This window comes from Podarcis pityusensis (genome assembly GCF_964106645.2).
Source record: "Podarcis pityusensis genome assembly, chromosome: 14".
Classification (NCBI taxonomy): domain Eukaryota; kingdom Metazoa; phylum Chordata; class Lepidosauria; order Squamata; family Lacertidae; genus Podarcis; species Podarcis pityusensis.
In genome coordinates, this window is record NC_138039.1 from 12,261,152 (window position 1) to 12,284,553 (window position 23,402).

At 43.6% G+C, this 23,402-nt stretch overlaps 1 long non-coding RNA gene across 1 annotated transcript in view; it reads right to left on the bottom strand.

Annotated features, from left to right (window-relative positions):
• The window catches only part of LOC308463153, a 316,619-nt gene that overhangs the window by 244,007 nt on the left and 49,210 nt on the right, over nt 1–23,402 (bottom strand). The window contains exon 2 of the long non-coding RNA XR_013979493.1: nt 9,071–9,312. This is a non-coding gene — a long non-coding RNA (uncharacterized lncRNA). The remainder of the gene's footprint in view (nt 1–9,070; nt 9,313–23,402) is intronic.

Sequence of the window (23,402 nt, forward strand, 5' to 3'; positions counted from 1 at the left end):
ATGGACAACAGTTTGGAGTAGACTGGGATTCAGAAGTGTTAGGGTCAGCCTGACCTTTACTTGCAGGAGGGACCCTATCCTAAGAAGACTGGGACTCTGAAAGGCCCACTGTTGCAGTAGAGCAGCCAGAGTTACCCAGCTCTAAAAACATCTTGCTTGGCACCCCAATAATCCTCACCCACTGCACTGGATCCGTGCCTCAACCTCAGACTTTCAACCTTCACCTACAGCCTTCAGGAAGCTGAAACAGTGTCAGGATCTCTAAAAAGGTGTCCAGAGATGGCAAGGAAGTATTCACCTGGCAGCCATAGGGCTTCGCTGTGAGAGAGCTATAGTGAGAAGAAGGAAAAGTCTAAAAAGAACCAGATGTGCATTGAGATCCTGCAAATGACCAGGAAGGAAGAGGAACTCAGTCTATCTTGGGCCTTTGCTGGAATAACAACTCTTTACCAAGCTCTCATAGGCATCTCCAAGTTACCCTCATTTCAGCTCCACTTCTGGTTTGCCCCACTCCAAGATACTCCAAGAACTGATGATATACAGAGAGTCAAGACCGAAGCACAATGAGGATGAGAGAGGAAACCAGAAGTTAGGGCTGAGGAGTAAGGCCAGAGACAAAATTGTTGAGATAAACACTGCCATGGAGTAGCAGGTCTAGATTTGGAAAGCTTTTCATTCAGAAGCTGTGGTTATGCAGCCCACCACATGGAGTAATAACCAGCAGTTCCTGTCACGGAGTAATTCAGAGCAAGCTCCACTGAAATGTAATAGGTACTTTTTGATGGGTCTGTACTTCTAGGCTAGTTCAGATGATACTTCAGAGACCCAGTCATGCCCCATCTCTGTCACCTTAATGGGGATGGCCCATCCAAGTGAGGCTGAAATACTTATAATCCGAAATCACCCTGAAAAATCCTTGCAGGAAGGGGAGGAATTAAAAATGTAATATTGAAAGACAGTATGCAAACTCAATATTTGATTATACAGTTTTATCCTGCTCTCTGTTGTCTCTTTCGATTTCATTTTGTATTGGTTTTGCTTTGTATGTCTGTTTTATTTGCAGGCCCCCCTGAAAATATTTGTGTTGCAGACTGGCAAAGAAACGGATTAAAGTCTATAACATGTTTTGGAATGTTGTTTGTTTCCTCTGTATTTGGGCGCCTCTTAAAATATCACAACCAAATTCTGAATGTTGGTTCCTGAGATCAAGGAGCAGGTTTTCATCCATGCTTGGATACAATTGGGTGCCATTTTGAGTCAAGATGGTGGAATGAACCTTTCAAATCTGCCAGGATTTTTTTTGTTTCTTAGAGTTCCCAGATACAATTCCAGGTGCAAGCCTGCTAGTAAGAAATAAATGTAGCAAATAAAATCAAAATAAGTATGGCATGCCACTGGATTTGTTTTGGAGGGCCACCAGTTCACTGACCCAGCCCTAAAAGAAAACACTTTATAGTGATTATACTATAGAATGCCTTTCTTTTCTCCTCCCTCCTCCTTTTTTCCAGGTGGATATAGAATAAAAGGGTGACAGTGAGTTTTGAAAGGTCAGCCATGATTATTGACTGCCTTATAACCGTACTAAAAGCCTTTTCATAGCAAAAGCACTCGATCGCTGAGAAATATTGATCCAGACACCAGAAAATATTGTTATGGAAGGGCATCCAGTGGCTTGCATAGATCTGGAGAAGTTAAAGGAGGCTGAGGACAATTCATAAATGTTACTTACAGTCGGCTATAAAATCGAAGGGGGCTTCTAGTTAAAAGGAGAGAAATCTAACAGTGTTCCTTCCACAAAGGGGAGTAGCATTTGAGTATAAGATTTTGTTTTATTTATGTATAAACCGATTTCTATACTGCCATTTCGCAAAATATCTGGGTGGTGTACAATGATGAAGCATAAAAACTGTACAAAGGAAACATTAAAATAACTGGCTAATCAAAAGTTATTTCTGCTGCAAGAATGTTCCACAGTTTGAGACAGCTGACACTAAATGCTCATCTTCTAGTCAAGACTAGTCAGGCCAGTAAAATATAGGAGTGGCCAACTCATTTGCACTGCAAGAGCCTCGTCCTCAGCCCAACAATATTTTAGGTAGGGTGGTTACTTAAGCATCACCTCTGCCGCTGCCCCAGTTACCCAGATTGCATAGAATTTGCCAAAATATATGTATAGATGCAGAAACCTAAAGGCAGTGTCCTCTTCTGGTCTTGTGGAGGAGCCTGAAAGGCAAAGCTCGTTGGTTTTCACAGCACCAAGGAGAGCTCCCAATGAGCCACTTGCTCCAGCCAGCATTGGAAGTAAACTGCTGTCTTTTGTGTCTTTGCCTCCACTCCTCCTATCCTATACTCTGCCCCATTTAGGAAAGCTGGAAGAGCCAACCCTTGGAGAAGGACCATAGCTCAGTAGTAAAGCATCTACTTTGCACCCAGAAGATCCCAACTTTTATCCCTGAAATCTCCAGGTAGGTCTGGAAGAGACTGTTGACTTAAATCCTGGATAGCTACTGCCAGTCAGTGTTCAGTGTGGAATTGTTTCAGCCCCAAGTTAAGTGGCCTCATCCATGTGGGAATGTTCAGGGAGGCAGGAGAGGATATATTGTTTAATAATATCCTTCCCAACTTGCGTTAGCAAGTCCTTTACTTAGCAGAGTGCATTCCCCTTTTAAACACACAGCGATTAGCTTGTTGCAAGCTCGTTGAAGCTTCTCAATATAGGATTCCTGGTAATCCCCTTTTCTCCCCCTTAAAAAGAATAGACACGACACAGTCTTGTCAAAAGTATATACAAGAAGTTTACTCATACATTCAGTTCACAGATGGATCTCTGAAGGCAGACTTAGGTTACAGTATATACGTGGAACTACCCCATGTGGGAGTTATGTAGTCCCAGTGACTGCAGACAGGCAGTGACCGCTGCTCACATGACGAAAGCAAGATGAAGAAGAGAGAGGGTGTGCTGCCTGCCTTGCCTTTTTGTCACCTGGGCAGGTAAGGTCACACCCACCTTTAGTCACATGCAAGAGGAAGTTTGTGCCAGCTCAGGAGGAAACAGGAAGTTTTCTACTGACTGGAGCAAACATCCCCCTTCATGTCCACTCTAGGAATGTTGTACTTGACTGCTATCTATGTGTCACATCCCACATACTCCTTCTCAGGCAATACAACATACACAAACATAAATAACTTTATTCAACCACCCAGAGTCCCAGCTTGACATGTAGAGACTAGAAACTATCTCTTGGCAGGGGCTTTGTCAGGATGTCAGCAGTCATCTCTTTGGTGCCGCAGTAAGACAGTTCCACAAGTCCATCCTGGATCATCTCGTGAATATAATGGTATTTCACACCAATCTGTTTCATCCTCGTGTGGAACTTCTCACTCAGGAACAGCTTCATACAACTCTGTCCTCTAGCAGCCTAACAGGTTCCTTTCTCACCAACCCAAAGTCCTTGATGAGTTGATCTCTGCACGCTTCTGTCACTGCAACGTACTCTGCTTCTGTACTCATTGTTGTCTGGCAACGGCTTCAAATCTTTCTGATTCTTTAAGAAGTCAGTGGCCATGGGTGTTGCAACTGGGTGTGCATCTTGCATCTGCATGCTTCCAATGTGTTCATGGATCTTTTGTCTTTGGTTGAGAAGAAATGAGCCGTCTTCTTCTCTTTCAACTTGAATCCCAAGGTAATACTGGACCTTTCCCAGTTGTCACTTGCTGTAGCAATAATCAAAGCCTCAACAAATGTAAGCATGTATGAAAAATGTCCATTACTTGACTTGCTGTGTAGGCACTTGTCTGCATGGCCTTGCTTGTACCCAAGCTGTGTCAGCATCTTATGCAATTTCTGATTCCAGGCCCTCGCAGCCTGCTTAAGTCCACAAAGTCCCTTTTGCAGTTTGCACACTGCTACTTATTTTCACATCCCACAATCCAAGGATCCTGGCTCCTCACCCCCAAACTGAGCCTGGTCTCTGAGACTTGGTACATTGCTGGGGGGGCTCATGTCATTCTCTGATGAGGAGTCCCCAGGCTGAGACATGAGAGTTTTTTGCCACAGACAATAGCTGTGAAGGACTCTATAATGAAACCTCATTCTCCTGCAGAGCAAACAACAGTCTCTGCTCTCTGCATCACAGCCTCATCGTCATGTCCTTCCTTTCAATGAGGGACCCGATTGGTTCCTCATTTGGGCAGCTTTTTCTCTGTGTGTTTCTGGGTGTGCAGTTTTTCTGTTTTGTTTTTGGAGAGAGAAATAATAATAATAATAATAATAATAATAATAATAATAATAAATTATTGATACCCTTCCCATCTGGCTGGGTTTCCCCAGCCACTCCGGACGGTTTACAGCACATAAAAAATGGTAAAACATTAGACATTAAATATTTCCCAATTTAGGGATGCCATCAGGTGTCTTCTAAAAGTCAGATACCTATTTATTTCCTTGACTTCTGATGGGAAGGCGTTCCAGAGAACAGGCACCGCTACCAAGAAGGCCCTCTGCCTAGTTCCCTTTAACCTCACTTCTCGCAGTGAGGGAACTGCCAGAAGCCCTCAGCTCTGGACCTTAGTGTCCGGGCTGAACAATGGGGGTGGAGATGCTCCTTCAAGTATATTGGGCCAAGGCCGTTTAGGGCTTTAAAGGTCAGCACCAACACTTTGAATTGTGCCCGGAAACCTACTGGGAGCCAATGCAGGTCTCCCTGGACCAGTGTTATATGGTCTAGGCAGCCACTCCCAGTCACCAGTCTGGCTGCCACATTCTCGATTAGTTGTAGAGAGAGAGCAGGAGTTGGGGGGGTGAGAGTGAGGCTGAGTTATGACAACCAGATGTTTTCAAATATCTAAAACAGATCACGGCAAGTGCCGGGTGAGTCAGAGTATAACTGCAGTGGGTTTTATTCTGCTTACTTGGCTGGCTGTGATTGTTCATTTGATTGCCCTCCTGCATCCATGTATGAAAGAAGACTCAGAAATCCACTGTGATGACAGGACCTATAGGTAGGTAAAGGAAAAGGACCCCTCCACAGCTAAATCCAGTCAAAAGCGACTATGGAGTGCGGCGCTCATCTCACTTTCAGGCTGAGGGAGCCAGCATTTGTCCACAGACAGCTTTCCACTTCATGTGGTCAGCATGACTAAATCATTTCTGGTGCAACAGAACACTGTGACGGAAACCAGAGTGCACAGAAACGCCGTTTACCTTCCCGCCACAGCGGTACCTATTTATCTACTTGCACTGGAGTGCTTTTGAACTGCTAGATTGGCAGAAGCTGGGACAGAGCAACAGGAGCTCACCCCATCATGTGAATTCAAACCACTGACCTTCCAATCAGTAAGCCCAAGAGGCTCAGTGGTTTAGACCACAGTGCCACCTTTTAGGAATGTCCTATATGGGCATCCCTGCCCAATCATGTTAGAATAGCAGCGTGTGTACAAAGGCACCAAATGAAAGAGCTTTGACATTGGAAGACGTTGCCCAACCTCTTCCCTCTCTACCTCTCTCCCTTATTCTGAGGCTAGGGAAGCCTCAAGTCTAGGGGCCAAGTGTAGTCCCACAGGTCTCTATATTAGTCCCTCCTAACTCTCTCCACGACACTCCCCCTCACTAGCCTAGCTTCACATCCTGAGAGTTTCCCTGGATGCTATTATTTATCTACTTTCACTAATTTATGAATTGCTGTCTGCACGCACGTTGAGGCGATTTACAAGCATATCACAAAAAAACAGCTAAATATAGTTTTGAAAACAGTTGCTCCTACAAAGGACTGAGGATAGGATTAAAAATAGTACTAGAGATAGAATTAAAAGTGATACAACATGCAAAATGAGCATCTGAAGCACAGAGGCATTTTCTTCCAGCTGGAATGGCCTGTCCAAACAAAAATGTCTTTGGTTGTTTCCAGAAAGTACGAATAGTGGGTGACTGCTGTATCTTAGAATGTGCCCTTGAAAACTGAGGGTGGTCTTTGCTTGCCTTAATAGAGAATAGAAAGGGGCATGTGAGTAAGTGTGTTGAAAATAGCCCATTGTAAAATAAAGAAAATATTGAAATATACATTTGTTTAAAAACCAGAAGCATCCCTATTAGGAATTTTAGGTGGTGAGATAAAAAGGAAGGATCAGAAAGTATTTTTGTATGCAGTAACAGCAGCTAGAACTCTTGTGGCCCAGAAATGGAAACAACAAGAAAAGCCCACGATTGAAGAATGGAGAACAAAATTAATGGATTATGCAGAACTGGACAGATTAACAGGGAGGATTCGCAACCGATGGGACCAAAGATTCACTGAGGACTGGAATAAATTTACAGAATATATTAAAAATATTTGTGATAATGATATAACGTTTGTAAGTTTCCAAGAAGCTCTGTAAAAAGGTTTGGTAGAAATATTGTTTAAATAACATGGTAAGATAAGATATACATAGTGCAATATAAATGAAGAAATGTGAAGATACGTAATAACTACAGAAAATTATCAGACATGTTGATGGAAGTCTAAAAGAAAAAAGACGTGTGATGAATTCCTAATGTTTAATTGTGTTATAAATTTGTTTCTATTGGAAAATTAATAAAAATTATATACAAAAAAAAGAAAATAGCCCATTGTACAACAGTAAAATTCATGTCTGTCACTCCGCCCACTTCTTCCTCTGGCCCCGCCCACCACTAGCCTGTGGCTACTGGAAGATAATGGGTCATAGTTCTCAGCTGGAAAGATTCTGGCTTTAAGTCAGATCTGGACGAGGCTCACAAGTGCAGCAATTGCTGAACCATATTCCACCCTCCTCATTTCAACACCAGGATTGGGGAATCTATTCAAGCCATGATGGCCACGCTCTGCCCCAATGGTCAGAGGCTACCATGCTTCTGAAGTCCAGTTTCTGGGAGACAAAGGAGGGTGGGAGTGCTCTGGTCCTCCTTTCAGCAGGCATCTGTTTGGCCACTAATGGAACAGGATGCTGGACAAGATGAGGTTTTGGCTTATCCCAGCAAGCTCTTTTTATGTTGAACCTCAAGCCTGGAGGATGAATACGCCCCCCTACTACTGGGGGGTAGGCTGCCTGATATTGGGAAAGGCTGCAGGCTGCAAATCACTGGAATGATTTGGAAATAACCTGAGGAATTTGGAGGAGATTCATCCTGGCCTCTCAAGAATTCCCTGAACAACTGTTATGGGGCAACATGTTTATCTACTAATGACAGGCAAGATGTTTCAACATCACTATAGAATACATTCCAAAGGGATTCAGGATGGTGGTGGTGTTTTTATACCTCTTACTCTACTGAGCACATATGGCTTTGCTAACCAGGTGGTCCTGTTTTTCACGACAGATCATTAACACTCAGGTCAAAATGCTTGACTGTTTCATTTCATTCCAGGTCTGATGAGATGCAGCAGCCGGGAGAGAACATCTCATTAAAATTTGTCATGGAGGGGTTGCTTTGCAGGTTTGATATATGCATTTTTAAAAGCATGGTATTTGGCTGCAAAGGTACAATCTGAGAGAGCGAAATGGTTCTGGACCCAGGAAAGCTGAGTTCAGATCTACCAAAAAGTTTATTTGCATGTAACAATTCCATATATATATTTAAAAATGTGTAAAATAGAAATTCTCTGAGCTAAATTTACAAGACATTCCATTTTTTAAACCACCATCTCTTTTCGAAAACAGACAAATAGGTGGCAGGTGTCCAGTATTCCGTCTTGCAAAACTGATTTTTGGGCTGGAAAAGATTGTTTTCAAAATGATTGGTGCTCCCTTTTTCTCTCTGCTATGTACACTAGTTCCCATAGTCCACCAGTTCTTCATCAGCAATGAAGAATGGATCCCAGTATTGAAAGATGTGCAGAGATACCCCCTTTGGCATCACTAGGTGAATCTGCTGTCCATATTCTTGAGGTTCATATGTTTTCTCTTCAAAGTCAGTGATTCTGGGATGAGACATCTGGTTGGCCACCACATCAGCAGGATGCTGGACCAGATGGGCCCTTGGCCTGATCCAGCATTGCTCTCCTTATACTGTTACGGCCTTAAAACATCTGTAAGTCACTATAGGTAAAGTCAGTTTCCAATGAAGATAGATGGAATTTTCCGCAAGATTGCTGGGGGAAATCGAAAGCGAGGCAACAGTATAAATGGCCCAGAAATAAAACCTGTGCACACTATCGAGCAAAGAACTCACGAGTCTTTATGTTGCCACATTGCCTGGAATCCAGGGTTTCAGAATATAAATTGCCAAAGTGTGCAGAAGACAAACACAAGAATAATAAATGTGGAGCATGACACTGATGCTAATGCAGTCACAAAAAAACAGTTAATTATTCCCATGGCTTTGCGACTTCAGAAAGCATTTTCCTTTAAAATGTATTATTAGTGCCACTATTTGTAAGATTTATGTCCCATTAAAGAGTCCAATGTTAATTCTAGCTCATTTGAAATGTAGTGCATAAGTTATTAACTCCAGAGGGGGGTCTTCTGGTATGAACCACAATGATCTGAAATCATTAGGGTTCAAACTTCAAATTACTTACTCTGGAGAAAGCCTATTGATTTAAATGTCTGGTGAACCAATCAGCCACAGGCATTAGCAAGCAGACCTCCCCACCCACCCTGCCAAAACCCTCATTTTAGGAGTTGCCTTGCATTACCATTGCTGGTGAATCTGCAAGTTTTGGTGTCTCTCAGTTTCTCAGTCTGAAGATCATTTCTCCACATTTCCACATCCATTCATTCATTTCAACATGTCCTTGTGAAAATTCACCATCATTTGAGTGCAGGAGAAGGAGGGTCGAGAGTGGCTGTGGCAAGGCTGGGGCAGCACGATGCCTCCCTTCCCATCGGATCAGCCCCAATCCCATTCCTATTTGCGTGCAAGCAGGAGGGGGCAGGGATCCCCCAGGCAGCTCCTGAAGCCAGCCAGAGCCAACTGCTCCGGGCTGCTGAGACTGCCGCTGCTGTCTAGGTTTGTCATTGCTTTTCTCCCAAGAAGCAGGCGTCTTTTAATTTCGTGACTGCTGTCACCATCTGCAGTGATCATAGAGCCCAAGAAAGTAAAATCTCTCACTGCCTGTGTGGTGTAGTGGTTAAGAGCGGTAGTCTCGTAATCTGGGGAACCGGGTTCGCGTCTCCGCTCCTCCACATGCAGCTGCTGGGTGACCTTGGGCCAGTCACACTTCTTTGAAGTCTCTCAGCCCCACTCACCTCACAGAGTGTTTGTTGTGGGGGAAGAAGGGAAAGGAGAATGTTAGCCGCTTTGAGACTCCTGAAGGGGAGTGAAAGGCAGGATATCAAATCCAAACTCTTCTTCTTCTTCTTCTGCCTCCATTTCTTCCCCATCCATTTGCCAGGAGGTGATGGGACCAGTGGCCATGATCTTAGTTTTTGTTGAGCTTCAGACCATATTTTGCTCTCTCCTCTTTCACCCTCATTAAAAGCTTCTTTAATTCCTCCTCACTTTCTTCCATCAAGGTTATTTCAATGGTACTTGCTCTCCAGTAAGTGTGTATAAGATAGCAGTCTCAGCGGCTTTGCTGGATGGGTACGGGGGTCGATCCTACAAAAGCTACTGATTTTTCAACACACACAATCAAAATGAGAAATAATTGCAACAGAAAGTGGCAAGAGAAATTGATGAACTATGCTGGCGAGATTAACTGGGAAAATTCAGAAACAGCAGGACCAGACTTTCCTAAAGGAATGGAAGAAGTTTTTGATATATTTGGAAAGCAACTGCAACCAATTGACATCACTTGTAGGGTTAGAAGAAGTTTTGTAAGGAGTAATATATAAATTATTGTGAAAAGAATTAAGAATAGGTATTAAGATTTGAATTTATAGCAATAACTAGAGTTTATTAATGAGAAAAGATTTTAGAAAACCATCAGTTTAGGTTGAAAGAATTCTCAGGCTGTGATAGCCAAAGATTTTGAAATGGTGTTTAAAAGAATGATATGCTGGAAAATATGTGTAAAAAACAATAACAAATTATTATAAAAATAAATAAAAAAGAGAAATAATTGCAAAAGCTCTAAGAGGGGTGAAATGTTTCCATTGAAGTAAGATGTGTGTGTGACCTTCCCACCCCTTCTCTCTCTCTCTCTCTCTCTCTCTCTCTCTCTCTCTGGATGGGATCTGAATTCAACAGTTCAGCAGATGGAGAACAGTTTGTTGAATTAACATATTAAGGCCATGGGTCCGATAATGACTTGAGCGAGAATTCTGTGCTTATTTGGCATTTCTCAAGAGCCAGTCTTCCTGCAGCCATCTACGCTGTTGTCAATCAGATCCAGCTGCCAAAAACCCCCACAGTGTGGTCATATGGTAGGGAGGGGTAATTCCTATCCCCTACTTTCCTGGCAGGATCTTCTGCAGCCAATACATCTGCTACACAGATTCAGGAGATGAAAGGGTTTTTTGATAAACAGGCATCCTGACAAAATCAGTAGCACCATTTTTTATTAATGAAGAGGACACACGCATCATTGTACACCCCCTCCTCCTCTTGCCCGCCATAAGCATTCGGCATAAAACCATGAATATGCACAGCAAAACATCTTTTGTCCTTTTAAAATGTGGTTTTCTTGAGGGGGTATTGGGTTGTTTTATTTTGATTATATATTTTGAGGCTTTATAGTTTGATTTTCTGTAAGTAAGTAAGTAAGTAAGTAAGTAAGTAAATTCTTTTATTCAATGAACCCTCCTTGATGTACAGGAGAGATAATCTGTGGCCCTCCAGGCATTTCTGGACTCCAATGTCCACCATCTCTTATTATTGGCCACACTGGCTGGGGCTGCTGGGAGTTGAAGTCCAGCAACCTTTAGAGGGCCACAGGTCCTTCAGTTCCCAGCAGGGGCGAACGAAGGCTAACCGACACCCGGGGCGGGGCAAGCCGCTGGCTGCGCACGCGTTGCACTGCTATGTATGATGCATGCGTGGTGTTACTACATAGGGCACAGGTGCGGCGTCGCTATGTACAGCGCATGTGTGCAACACCGTGCATGCATTGTACATAGTGGTTTGCAACCGGCGTCGCTCGAACGCCCTATGGACAGTGGCGGGATCCTCTGCTTGTGGCTGCAGCTGTGAACAGAGGATCCTCCACGTGCGGCTGTGGCGGCGCGATGGCTGCTTGCGCCATCGTGCCCAGGGGCGGCGGGGTGAGAACCCCACGGGGGGGGGCTTCTTGTCACCCCCCAGACATGGCACCCAGGGTACACTGCCCCCTCGCCCCCCTTGTGAAGACACTGGCTCTCAGTCTTATGATAAGCCCAGCATTTTGATACAACAGGTGCTGTGTCATGCAAATTGCAAAGAGACAGCTTGCACACATGCAGTACTTCATACATGTGCATATGCATGATCTCAGTGGTAAGGTACTTGCCAAGGAAGGTAGTTGCCTTCTGGTTTTATCTCTTCCTGATGGTGTAGCTAAGTGGTGTACCTAGTTAAATTAAGGTGTTACAATCGGGTGATTCCTATGTCTAGGGCAGGGAAAGGGGGCCAGGTTTGCCCTTCTCTGTGCCAGATTTGTGCCCATTTTCTTTCCCCCATAAAACTCAACTGAGAACTGAGCCCATCCCTAACTGCACAACAGCATCCTCTCATTTGCACAGCCCTGCCTGGGACACCCAAGGAGAGAGAACTGATGTACAGTGGATGCTTGGGTTGTGAACATGATCTGTGTGGGAGGCATGTTCACAACCCGCAGCGCCACATCTGCACACATGCGGGTTGTGATTCGGTGCTTCTGCACATGCGCAAAGCGCAATTTAGTGCTTCTGTGCATGCGCCAGTGCCGATACCTGGAAGTAACCCGTTCCGGTACTTCTGGGATCAGCACGATGTGCAACCCAAAAATGGGCAATATAAAATGTCTGTAACCCGAAGTATGACTGTACATACTTTAATATATCCCCATTCAGCCATGAAGCTCACTGAGGTGACCTTTAGGCCAGTCATTGCCTAAGCTGTGAGGTATTACAGGGTTGCTGTGGGGATTAAATTAAATTCAACTAAATGAAGAGGGTGAGAAACCATGTACACCACTTAGAAGTCCTTGGTGGCAAAGGTGGGATAGAAATGCAACAAAACAGACAAATAACCCATTGCTTGATGCAACGTTGTCTAACTGCCCCACCAACAATTCGGAATGGAAGTTCGATAAATAGCCAAAGCTGTCCAACCGCGCAAAGAAATCAAGATGAATACTCAGTAAAGTGGTTGCCCAGCAGCTCCCTGAGAACCACCATTGCGGATATTGTAATGGTTTTTACACCTGCACTTTGCAAGGGGTGAGGGGGTAGAATTATTTCATTTCTCCTTGTGCGAATGTACCCAGCAAGACATTCCATGTTGCAAGAGCATCTCCTGCTAAATGCACCTCATCATTATGGAGCACGCTGGTTGATAATGTGGCCCTGCTAATAAGATCCTCAAGTGGTTTTCTTATTAGACACTCAGCTCTCGATGTGAGGGAGGAAAATGCTTGATTCATTACTTTTTTCAACAGCACAGCTGCCTCCGGGTCCTGATGAGTTCAAAAACTGTGGAATATATTATGATTTAAAGAGGATGGGCAGCCTTGGGAGTTTCCCTTTTTTCTCTCTGAAAAGAACAGTGCAGGAGATTCTCAATCCTGATATACCTTTGCCTTGCTTATAATCCCCATCTAAAGCAGATTGTGTGGGAAGTTTGATGGTGACGGGGCTGAGGGAAGAAAGAAGAACCGCAAGAGAACAACCTCAGGAGTCGACAGGTTGAAACACAGAGATCATGTCTTAGATTATAAGAAGAGATTTGTTGGATCAGGACGAGGGGCTACCTAGCCCAGTGTCCTGTTCTTTCATTGGTCAAACAGATACCTATGCAGTGCTGGATTTACATGTAAGCTAAACAAGCTATAGCTTAGGGCCCCACTTTCTTGGGGGCCCCCCAAAAATGTAAACTGGATGTACATTTCCAAAATATAAGATAAAAAAGAAATAAAACAAAACATACACACATGTTTTGTGTTGTGTATAGACCCATTAGGTCAGGCATAGGCAAACTTGGCCCTCCAGATGTTTTGGGACTACAACTCCCATCACACTTAGCTAACAGGACCAGTGGTCAGGGATGATGGGAACTGTAGTCCTAAAACATCTGGATGGCCGAGTTTGCCTATGCCTGGATTAGGTCCATAAATTACCATATAGCATATATTCAACACAAAAAACAGCGACAATTTGTTGTTGACAAAGGACAGCTTGACATATAAAGGGCCCCATTACCTTCGGTCACTTAGGCCCGCATCAAATCTAAATCCGGTGTTGTACCTATGGGAAGCCCATAAGCAGAACCAGAGAACAGCAACCCTCTCCTCACCTGGGCTCCATATTCAGAGTCATGTGGCCTCCAAAAGTGGAGGCAGGACATGGCTAAAGAGGCCAGTGGTCACTGATAGCCTTGTTCTCTGACCATTTGTCTAAACCTCCTGCTTCCCTGCCTCCACCCAGCTGTTATATAGCATGTCACATTTTCAACACAAGTTGCCACACCTTTAAAGCACATTTGAAGCACATTTCCCTCATCAAAGAATTCTGGGCACTGTGGTTGCTTAAGGGCTGCTGGGAATTATAACTCCATGAGGGGTAAACTACAGCACCCAGAATTCTTTGAGGGGACAAAAGTGATTTGAATGTTCTTTCAAAGCAAGGGGGAGTGGTGACACCTGTGACTGCTTTTGAATTTTTGATTTTCTGAAATAAGGAGATATCCATTATCTTCTAAGGAGCTTTGATGTTCTTTAATAATAAGGGGAAATGTTTCCAAATGAGAGCTGTCAGTTATAATAAAATACATTTGGCCCTGCACATCTGAAGAGACTTCACCAAGCCATGAGGTAATTCACAATAATTTCCTGTGGATGCCTTAACTACCCTGTAAAATAAGTTGCCAAGTGGTCATCCATCAGAAATCTATTGGCCTCACAGATCTTTGAATAATAGAAGCAAACCCAGAAATGAAGGATTGCTTAATAATAATAATAATAATAATAATAATAATAATACTATTTTGGTGGAATTGTTTTATTGCTCTTTACTGTACAGTGGTACCTCAGGTTAAGTACTTAATTCATTCCGGAAGTCTGTTCTTGACCTGAAACTGTTCTTAACCTGAAGCACCACTTTAGCTAATGGGGCCTCCTGCTGCTGCTGCGCTGCCGAAGCATGATTTCTGTTCTCATCCTGAAGCAAAGTTCTTAACCTGAAGCACTATTTCTGGGTTAGCGGAGTCTGTAACCTGAAGCGTATGTAACCTGAAGCGTATGTAACCTGAAGTGTATGTAACCTGAGGTACCACTGTATTTGTTTTCTCCAGCCCAAATCTGCTTGAAGGATAAAGAACCGTTATATTATAATTCTGCTCTGCTGTCACGGCGCAGTCCAGAGTGAGGAATTACAGTGGTACCTCAGGTTACATACGCTTCAGGTTACATACGCTTCAGGTTATTTGAACCGCCAACCTTCTGATTGGCAAGCCCAAGAGGCTCAGTGGTTTAGACCACACCGCCACTGCTTCTGCATTCTGCTTCTGACAGTGGACGTAGAACATAGCTTTCATGAATGGTACCCATTGATCGCCTTGCCCTCCAAGAATTTGTCTAATCCTTTACCCAAACTGTCCAAGTTGGTAGCTGTCACTGCCTCTTGCAAGAGCAAATTCCACATTTTAACTCTGCGCTGTGTGAAGAAGGGCTTTCTTTCAACTATCCTGAATCTTCTAACACTCAGCTGGATCTTCTAACGCTCAGCTTCACCAGATGTCCCCGTCTCCCAGTGTTGTGAGAGAGGGAGAAGTCCCTGCTTTTATTAACAGCATCCACACTAGTTCTCTTCTGTCCAAACTAATCTGATAGGGCCAGTGTTTTGCAGATTGATCCCTTTTAACTGATGCCTTCCTAATATATGCATCAGTCAGGGACTAGGAACAAAATATTTGTCGAAACGCTCCTTCTCCCAGAAATTGAGGTTTCATCCACAAAGGTTTCAGCTGGGAGGAAAGAAAAATTAAACGCTTATTCAAACATCTAGCACTAAATGTGGTCTTTGGCCCAGAGGAGGAGGCGGATCAATAAACTGCATTTGTCCAGAATATCAAGTGGTCCCCACAGGGCTGCTGCAGCTTAGCATTGTAAAGCATGAGTTCTGCCTGTTTTGTCACCATTTATTACGTTGATTGTATATTTATTTCTCCAAGTGGGGCTCTCCACAACATACCCTGCTTCGAAACAGATCGGCAGCTGGTGCAAATGGATGGCACCCCTATTTGCCACCAGAGAGCAAGATCAAAGCCCATTTTTGTGTGAAAAAGAAGACGTAATCATCCTCCCTCTCCCATCGCAGGCTGGACGGCTTCTCCTCTGCTCTGTAAATAAAATTGATATTATTTCATCCAACTTCTATTTTCTCCTGATCAAAATATGATTATGTCTAATGCTAGCCTGTCCGGCGTGCCGGAGTTATACGAGATGTGAAATCTTATTGATGTATTCAATTACTGGGTGCTGCTCCATTGTCTGGTGAGCTGAGAGGCTTAGTTATCGGTTCTTTAGAGCTGTACATTTCTGGCTAACAAAGTCATAACTCCCACAATTACCTGCTTGATGGATGGAAAACAGAAAATATCTCACCAGGCCAATGTTGTTATCGGCTCATCTCCATCTTGCAAAATGGTCTTTTATTTAATGAGATTAGAGATTCTGCGGGGGCAAACAAAAAAATCCCCCACCCAACCCACATCACCATAATGTAATATTTAAATTATAGGGATTTTTTTCTGTCCTCTAGATTTGGGATGCACAGCTGTGCTTTTTGATCAGTCTAAAGGTTCTTCTGGGGCAAAAATAAAATAAAATTCTTTATGGAAAGAGAAAGTGGTAGGTTCAATTGTGTTTCAGATGCATTGTCAGTGGGGAATTTAATCCAAATAGACCTCATTAAAGTTCAGAAGGGCCTTTGAAGAATGATAATGTTCCATCAATTCTTTGCTAGCATATTTTTTTTAAAAAAGACAGATTATCTGGGCTCAAGGTAGCAGAAGGTGCTCAATAACCTCTAGTAAACAAGATGGCCAAATAAGGTGATATAGTCAAAATCCTCAAGGGCTGCGCCATAGATGGGGAATATTAGATGTTGTTGGACTCTGACACCCATCAACACCAAGGATGATAATAATAATAATAATTTATTATTTATACCCCGCCATCTGGCTGGGTTTCCCCAGCCACTCTGGGCGGCTTCCAAAAGAATATTAAAATACTGTAATACATCAAACATTAAAAGCTTCCCTAAACAGGGCTGCCTTCAGATGTCTTCTAAAAGTCTGGTAGTTATTGTTCTCTTTGACATCTGGGAGTTATAGTCCAACAAAGTCTGTAGGGACACAGCTACTCCATCCCAAACTAATGTTATCATTAGAAGTATTGTTACTATTTGCCAAAGATGTGCTGTTCTGTTAGGCTTTCCAATTGATGTTGGTAAAAAGGAAAGTGTTGGGGTTTTTTGTAGCTCCATTTGTTTCATTGACATAACTCCACCTGTTCACGTATTATGGAGCAGGATATTTGGGGCAGTTGCTTGTTATTTTCATTGTTGCCAATTGTTTCAGGGGACTTTTTGGCGGCTGCGATTTAAAAGCATGCGCACGTCAGGCTCCATCTAGGAGACAACTTAGTTTTAAGAGTGTTAGAATCATAGAATCATAGAATCATAGAGCTGGAAGAGACCACAAGGGCCATCGAGTCCAACCCCCTGCCAAGCAGGAAACACCATCAGAGCACTCCTGACATATGGTTGTCAAGCCTCTGCTTAAAGACCTCCAAAGAAGGAGACTCCACCACACTCCTTGGCAGCAAATTCCACTGTCAAACAGCTCTTACTGTCAGGAAGTTCTTCCTAATGTTTAGGTGGAATCTTCTTTCTTGTAGTTTGGATCCATTGCTCCGTGTCCACTTCTCTGGAGCAGCAAAAAACAACCTTTCTCCCTCCTCTATGTGACATCCTTTTATATATTTGAACATGGCTATCATATCACCCCTTAACCTCCTCTTCTCCAGGCTAAACATGCCCAGCTCCCTTAGCCGTTCCTCATAAGGCATCGTTTCCAGGCCTTTGACCATTTTGGTTGCCCTCCTCTGGACACGTTCCAGTTTGTCAGTGTCCTTCTTGAACTGTGGTGCCCAGAACTGGACACAGTACTCCAGGTGAGGTCTGACCAGAGCAGAATACAATGGTACTATTACTTCCCTTGATCTAGATGCTATACTCCTATTGATGCAGCCCAGAATTGCATTGGCTTTTTTAGCTGCCGCGTCACACTGTTGGCTCATGTCAAGTTTGTGGTCAACCAAGACTCCTAGATCCTTTTCACATGTACTGCTCTCAAGCCAGGTGTCACCCATCTTGTATTTGTGCCTCTCATTTTTTTTGCCCAAGTGCAATACTTTACATTTCTCCCTGTTAAAATTCATCTTGTTTGTTTTGGCCCAGTTCTCTAATCTGTCAAGGTCGTTTTGAAGTGTGATCCTGTCCTCTGGGGTGTTAGCCACCCCTCCCAGTTTGGTGTCATCTGCAAATTTGATCAGGATGCCCTTGAGTCCATCATCCAAGTCGTTGATAAAGATGTTGAATAAGACCAGGCCCAAGACAGAACCCTGTGGCACCCCACTAGTCACTCTTCTCCAGGATGAAGAGGAACCATTGATGAGCACCCTTTGGGTTCGGTCAGTCAGCCAGTTACAAATCCACTGAGTGGTAGCATAGTCAAGACCGCATTTTACCAGCTTCTTTACAAGAATATCATGGGGCACCTTGTCAAATGCCTTGCTGAAATCAAGGTAGGCTACATCCACTGCGTTCCCTTCATCTACCAGGCTTGTAATTCTGTCAAAAAACGAGATCAGGTTAGTCTGACATGACTTATTTTTCAGAAATCCATGCTGACTATTGGTGATCACAGCATTCCTTTCTAGGTGCTCACAGACTGTTTGCTTAATGATCTGCTCCAGAATCTTCCCTGGTATTGATGTCAGACTGACTGGGCGGTAATTATTTGGGTCCTCTCTTTTCCCTTTTTTGAAAATAGGGACAACATTTGCCCTCCTCCAGTCTGCCGGGACTTCGCCTGTTCTCCAGGAATTCTCAAAGATGACTGCCAGTGGTTCTGAGATCACATCTGCCAGTTGTTTTAATACTCTTGGATGCAGTTCATCTGGCCCTGGAGCTTCTGCAGCATGGATGGGGAACCTCTGACCCTTCAGATGTTGCTGGACTCCCATCAGCATCCAGGCAGAATCACCAATGGTTGGTATCCCAGCTCCCGTCCCCAAACATGACATCAGATGCCCTTACTTATGAGCAAGCAAAGGAATTTTCTTAAGGCAGAGTAATGGACGTGGGTGGCACTGGGACGTGGGTGGCACTGTGGGTTAAACCACAGAGCCTAGGACTTTCCAATCAGAAGGTCAGTGGTTCGAATCCCCACGACGGGGTGAGCTCCCATTGCTTGGTCCCTGCTCCTGCCAACCTAGCAGTTTGAAAGCACATCAAAGTGCAAGTAGATAAATAGGTACCGCTCCGGCGGGAAGGTAAACGGCGTTTCCGTGTGCTGCTCTGGTTCGCCAGAAGTGGCTTAGTCATGACCCAGAAGCTGTACGCTGGCTCCCTCGGCCAATAAAGTGAGATGAGCGCTGCAACCCCAGAGTTGGTCACGACTGGGCCTAATGGTCAGGGGTCCCTTTGCCTTTTTAATGGAACAGGCTCAGTAGCAGGAAGAAGAACTATTCCAGTCCCATTGCTCTCACAAGGCAGAGGTTGGCAGGGATTGGCCGGGTCTAGGAACAATGGCCAAGTTCAAGAAGTCCAAGACTGCATTGGAGCTGAGAAGTTCTCCCAACAAGTTTTCCACTCTCGCCTGCCCAGCTTTAAAGCTGAGGCAGGCACAGCCCTTACTCACCAGAGTCTCCATTCCTGCAGACAGGAACTGCATCTAGGTCTGCGCATATTGTCCCTTCTCCTGAGGTGGCACCTGGTCCTGGTTGAGAGTGCTGAACCCACCTACCCTACCCTCCTCTTCCCTCAAATCCAGCTCAACCACGCCAAGCTCCTCATCTCCCTCTGGAGTCCGCCATCTTGGGACTGAGCCCAACAGTGTTAAGAGAATCATGGTAGTCAGGGATGATGTGAGTTGCAGTCCAGCAACATCTGGCAAGCACCACTTTGGCTAACTCTATATTACAGGTGTCTGCAGAGGTGGTAGCTTTGGGCGATTCTAGCAAGTGAGCAACGGGCTTAACTACATGGTGTCATCTCTTTGTATTCTGCTAGTGACCTAGATCTGCTTCTTTGCTCATTTGTGTCAAGTGTTGATCAACCTGCCCCTTTAGGGCTTGCAGTGATGGGGAACCTGTAGACCTCCAGATGTGGTAGGACTTCAGCTCCCATCAGCCCCAGGCAACATGATCTGATGCTCAGGGTCCTCAGGCTTACAGGTCCTCTATCCCTTACCTGCCCTTCCCACAGCCTGGCTCCTGTAAGTTTAGCAGTAAGCAGAAGCTTTCCGGTGCTCTTTAAATTAACAAACTCTTGGCGCATAATGTGTTTTTGCAGCCTGACCTTTTTCGTATAATGAGCATTTAAATTTGACACAAAGCATATTAACATGGAAAGCGACGAACAGCACCTGTAAGCAACAAGCAGCCTTACATTTCTCGTTAAGCTCCACGAAAATGTCGTTGGCGTTACTCGCTCGCTCCAAACGAGCAGAAGACTTTGCCACCGTCCCCAATGGCTCCATTCCTTCCCCCCTTTATGTTTAATTGTTGGAGATCTTGGCTTGGTTAGTGAAGCTCCAGTGGCCTGCTGGGAGCAATTAGATCATTTAGCAACTCTTTTTTGTTCCTGTTGATGTTGCTGCTGCTCTGCTCAGCAAATCGCCTGCAATATTGGTGACATTTAACTTGCCATCTTCAGCTCCCGGAAGGCAGAATTGCAGAGCACAGAAGAAGCTACGGATGGACTTCACGATTTCAGATTGTTTCCCCTCTCCTCTCTTTCTCTCTGCACCTAACTGACTGTCTTTTAATGGCCTCCATATTTGCTTTATCTGATCAGGTTACCAGCGGCTAGTAGCCATGACATAACTTCTAACATTTCTCTAATGAAAATAGGGATGTCCTATTCCGTTATTATTATTATTATTATTATTATTATTATTATTATTATTACCCCACCCATCTGACTGGGTTGCCTCAGCCATTCCGGACTGCTTCCAATATATAAAAAACATAATAAAACATTAAAGATTTAAAAACTTCCCTATACAGGGCTGCATTCAGATCATAGCTGTCAACTTTCAGATTTGAAAATAAGGGATCAGCAGCCTCGAAAATAAGGGATCAGCAGCCTCACCCGTCCTGGGGACAGTCTACGGGATATCTAACAGGATAGCAGCGGGAAGCAGCGGGAAACGGTGCTGGAATAAGGGAATTGCCCGCAAAAAAAGGGAAGGTTGACAGCTATGCTTCAGATGTCTTCGAAAGGTTGTACAGTTCCGTATCTCCTTGGCTCAGGGGTTGCATAACTCCGTACCTTCCAACATTGCTTCGATGAAAATAGTGATGTCCTATGGAAAAGTGGGACATTCCAGGATCAAATCAGAAACTGGGATGGCTTCTGTAAATCCAGGCATGTCCCTGGAAAATAGAGACACTTGGAGGCGCTGCCCTGATGGCTAAACTCAGCCACCACAGTTAGTGCCAGTAATACGTCTGGACACCAGCTGCTGGAAATGACTGGAATGGACCATGCTCTTCTGTCTTGTAGGTCTCCCCCAGGCATTTTGGTTGGCCACTTTGAGAAGAGGATGCTGGACTGGCCAGATTCAGCAGGCTCTTCTTATGTGCTTTTGGCTGAAAGATCCCCGTCTGGGGATAGATATAAGATATATGTTCAAAAATATAGTAAAGGTTCACTATCTATGCTAGCATTCGATTGACGTTGGAGAGAGACTGAGTTGAGAAATAAGACCAAGGGTACATTTTGATATAGGAATGTTTTAGATAAAATGTGAAGAAATATACAATATTAAGAGTACATTCATTTGTAAAAAAGGAATATACAACAGGATAAACAGGAAGTCCAAATTGTTGGTACATATATGATTTTGGAATAGTTTTTTGTCCTTGTTTCTTTTATTTAGGTATATAAACTTTGTATACATGCTGAAAATTATATTATAATAAGCCTTGTGATGTAATATGTTTATCGATTTAACATAAGAACGTTAATAAATAAATAAAACTCAAAAAGAAAGAAAGAAAGAAAGAAAGAAAGAAAGAAAGAAAGAACCCTGTCTAGTGTACTTTGGAGGAACACCATCTTTGGAGATAACTTCTTCTTTTTTTAAGAAAAAGAAAATACCCTTGACCTTTGAAAGTTGGATGTGTTGTTCAAACTATTTCAAGTCTGAAATATCAAAGAGTTCAGCCAAGGCAGGTGAAACATATTACTTGGCTCCCATTTCCCGAATAGCTGTGATCTTGTGGCTGAAGCTAGGGGTGAAGTCTGTGATGCCAGAAATATTTACTCAACGCGACGGGGATGTTTTGACACTCACTTTCTTTTTTTAATCTCTTTCCAAATGGATTCTGTAACCCAAGTTGATAGATTTGGAACTCCCTTATAAATATAGGTTGGTGGGTATGAGGAAGCTACAATAAAAGGAGAAATGTGTTTTAGAGCTGAGAGTTTTACAATTGTGCCTTTGAACGATTGCAACTCCATTTTTTATTTTTATTTTTATTTTTTTTAAAAAAGGAGAGATGGAATTATGGCTCAGTTGGAAGGGAAACTTGATGTACCAGAAGCCTGGTCCAAGCATGACCTCTGAAGTTCTGGTTGCCAATTCCTCATAGTCTCCTTTCACAGCATACCCTCCAATGTCCCACAGATGAAAATAGGGAAATACAGACAAGGATATGCCTTTCCCCCCTGCATATGCATGTATCTCCTCTTAAAATCATCATCATCATCATCATCATCATCATCTACCCTTCACCCTTAAGGTCCCATGGTGGGTTACAACATTAAAACACAACATTAAAAATTCTCTCTCACCCCCCCCCCCATTTTAGGACATTCCTCCTATTTAGAAAACCTTTCATTTGAAACTGTAAACTCCACGTGGCAGGGTCTTTTCCTTCCTATTCAGCAGATAATAATAAGTTGCTGTTGTTTCTATATGTGTGCATTGTTTTGTTTTGTTTTGTTTTTTTAAAAAAAGTCCTGCTGCTTTTACTACTAATCATTCACTTTACCATTTTGTATATCTCTGTCTTTACTTCACTGTAACTCTTTATTTGTTACTGTACAATTATGCTCTCCATCAGTACCCATCAGATCCTCCGTCTTCTTTTTAAATAACTCCTTGTGTTTATTTTCTTACTTACTTACTGTTATGTACTGAGTTGAATAGGATCCAAAATGCAGCAGTCTGATTGGTCCTAGAACAATAGGATTCAGAATGCAGCAATCTGATTGGTCCTAGAACAATAGGATCCAAAATGCAGCAGTCTGATTGGTCCATAGGAGCCACCCAATCCAGCTCCAGGTGGAAGTGAATCCACAACCTGATTGGCTTACAGGAGAATCCCGGAATTAGCCAATCACGTGAGGCCCATTGTGTAAATAATGTATATAAAGGAGACATTCTGGGGGAACTTCCATTCCCCCTCACCACTATGAGCTGAATAAAGAGCATGAAATCCACTCTCCACTCCGAGTATATTTCACTTACTTAGTTGGTATAATTTTTAAGGATGTTATTCTGTAAAACAAGATGGTAGGTAAAAAGTGGGTGGGTTCAGCACCCCCTCACCATTCCCCCTCTTCCCAGGCCACAGCTTCACACACTCCTTGCGTATTTTTGCCTCCCTGGTATGTGTCCTTCAACTCTGATCATGTCTCTTGCTTGATGGAATGGAGGATATGTGAGGGTGTGTGGAATTTGTGATCACTGTTTTGCCTGCTTCTGCCTCTGGCCCTGCCCACCACTGGAATGTGGCCCCTGAAAAAGGTTTCCCAGCCATGCTTTAGAAGCATTAGTTCCAATAGGCATGCTAAGGAATTACGTCTTGTTCTGGATTTTTGTTGACAGGGTGAGGGTTTGGTGGGGGGGATTTATTTGTTACACAGATTGAAATGTCACGGCAATGCAATAATTTAGTCACGTTTCAGTGATGCATAATTATTCATAGCTTTGGAAAATGTCACAAGTAATTCCACTTCACATAATAACTTGCACTTACCAAATAAATACTAAGGAAAAGTCTTGAGACCCAATTCCTAGGAGTAATATG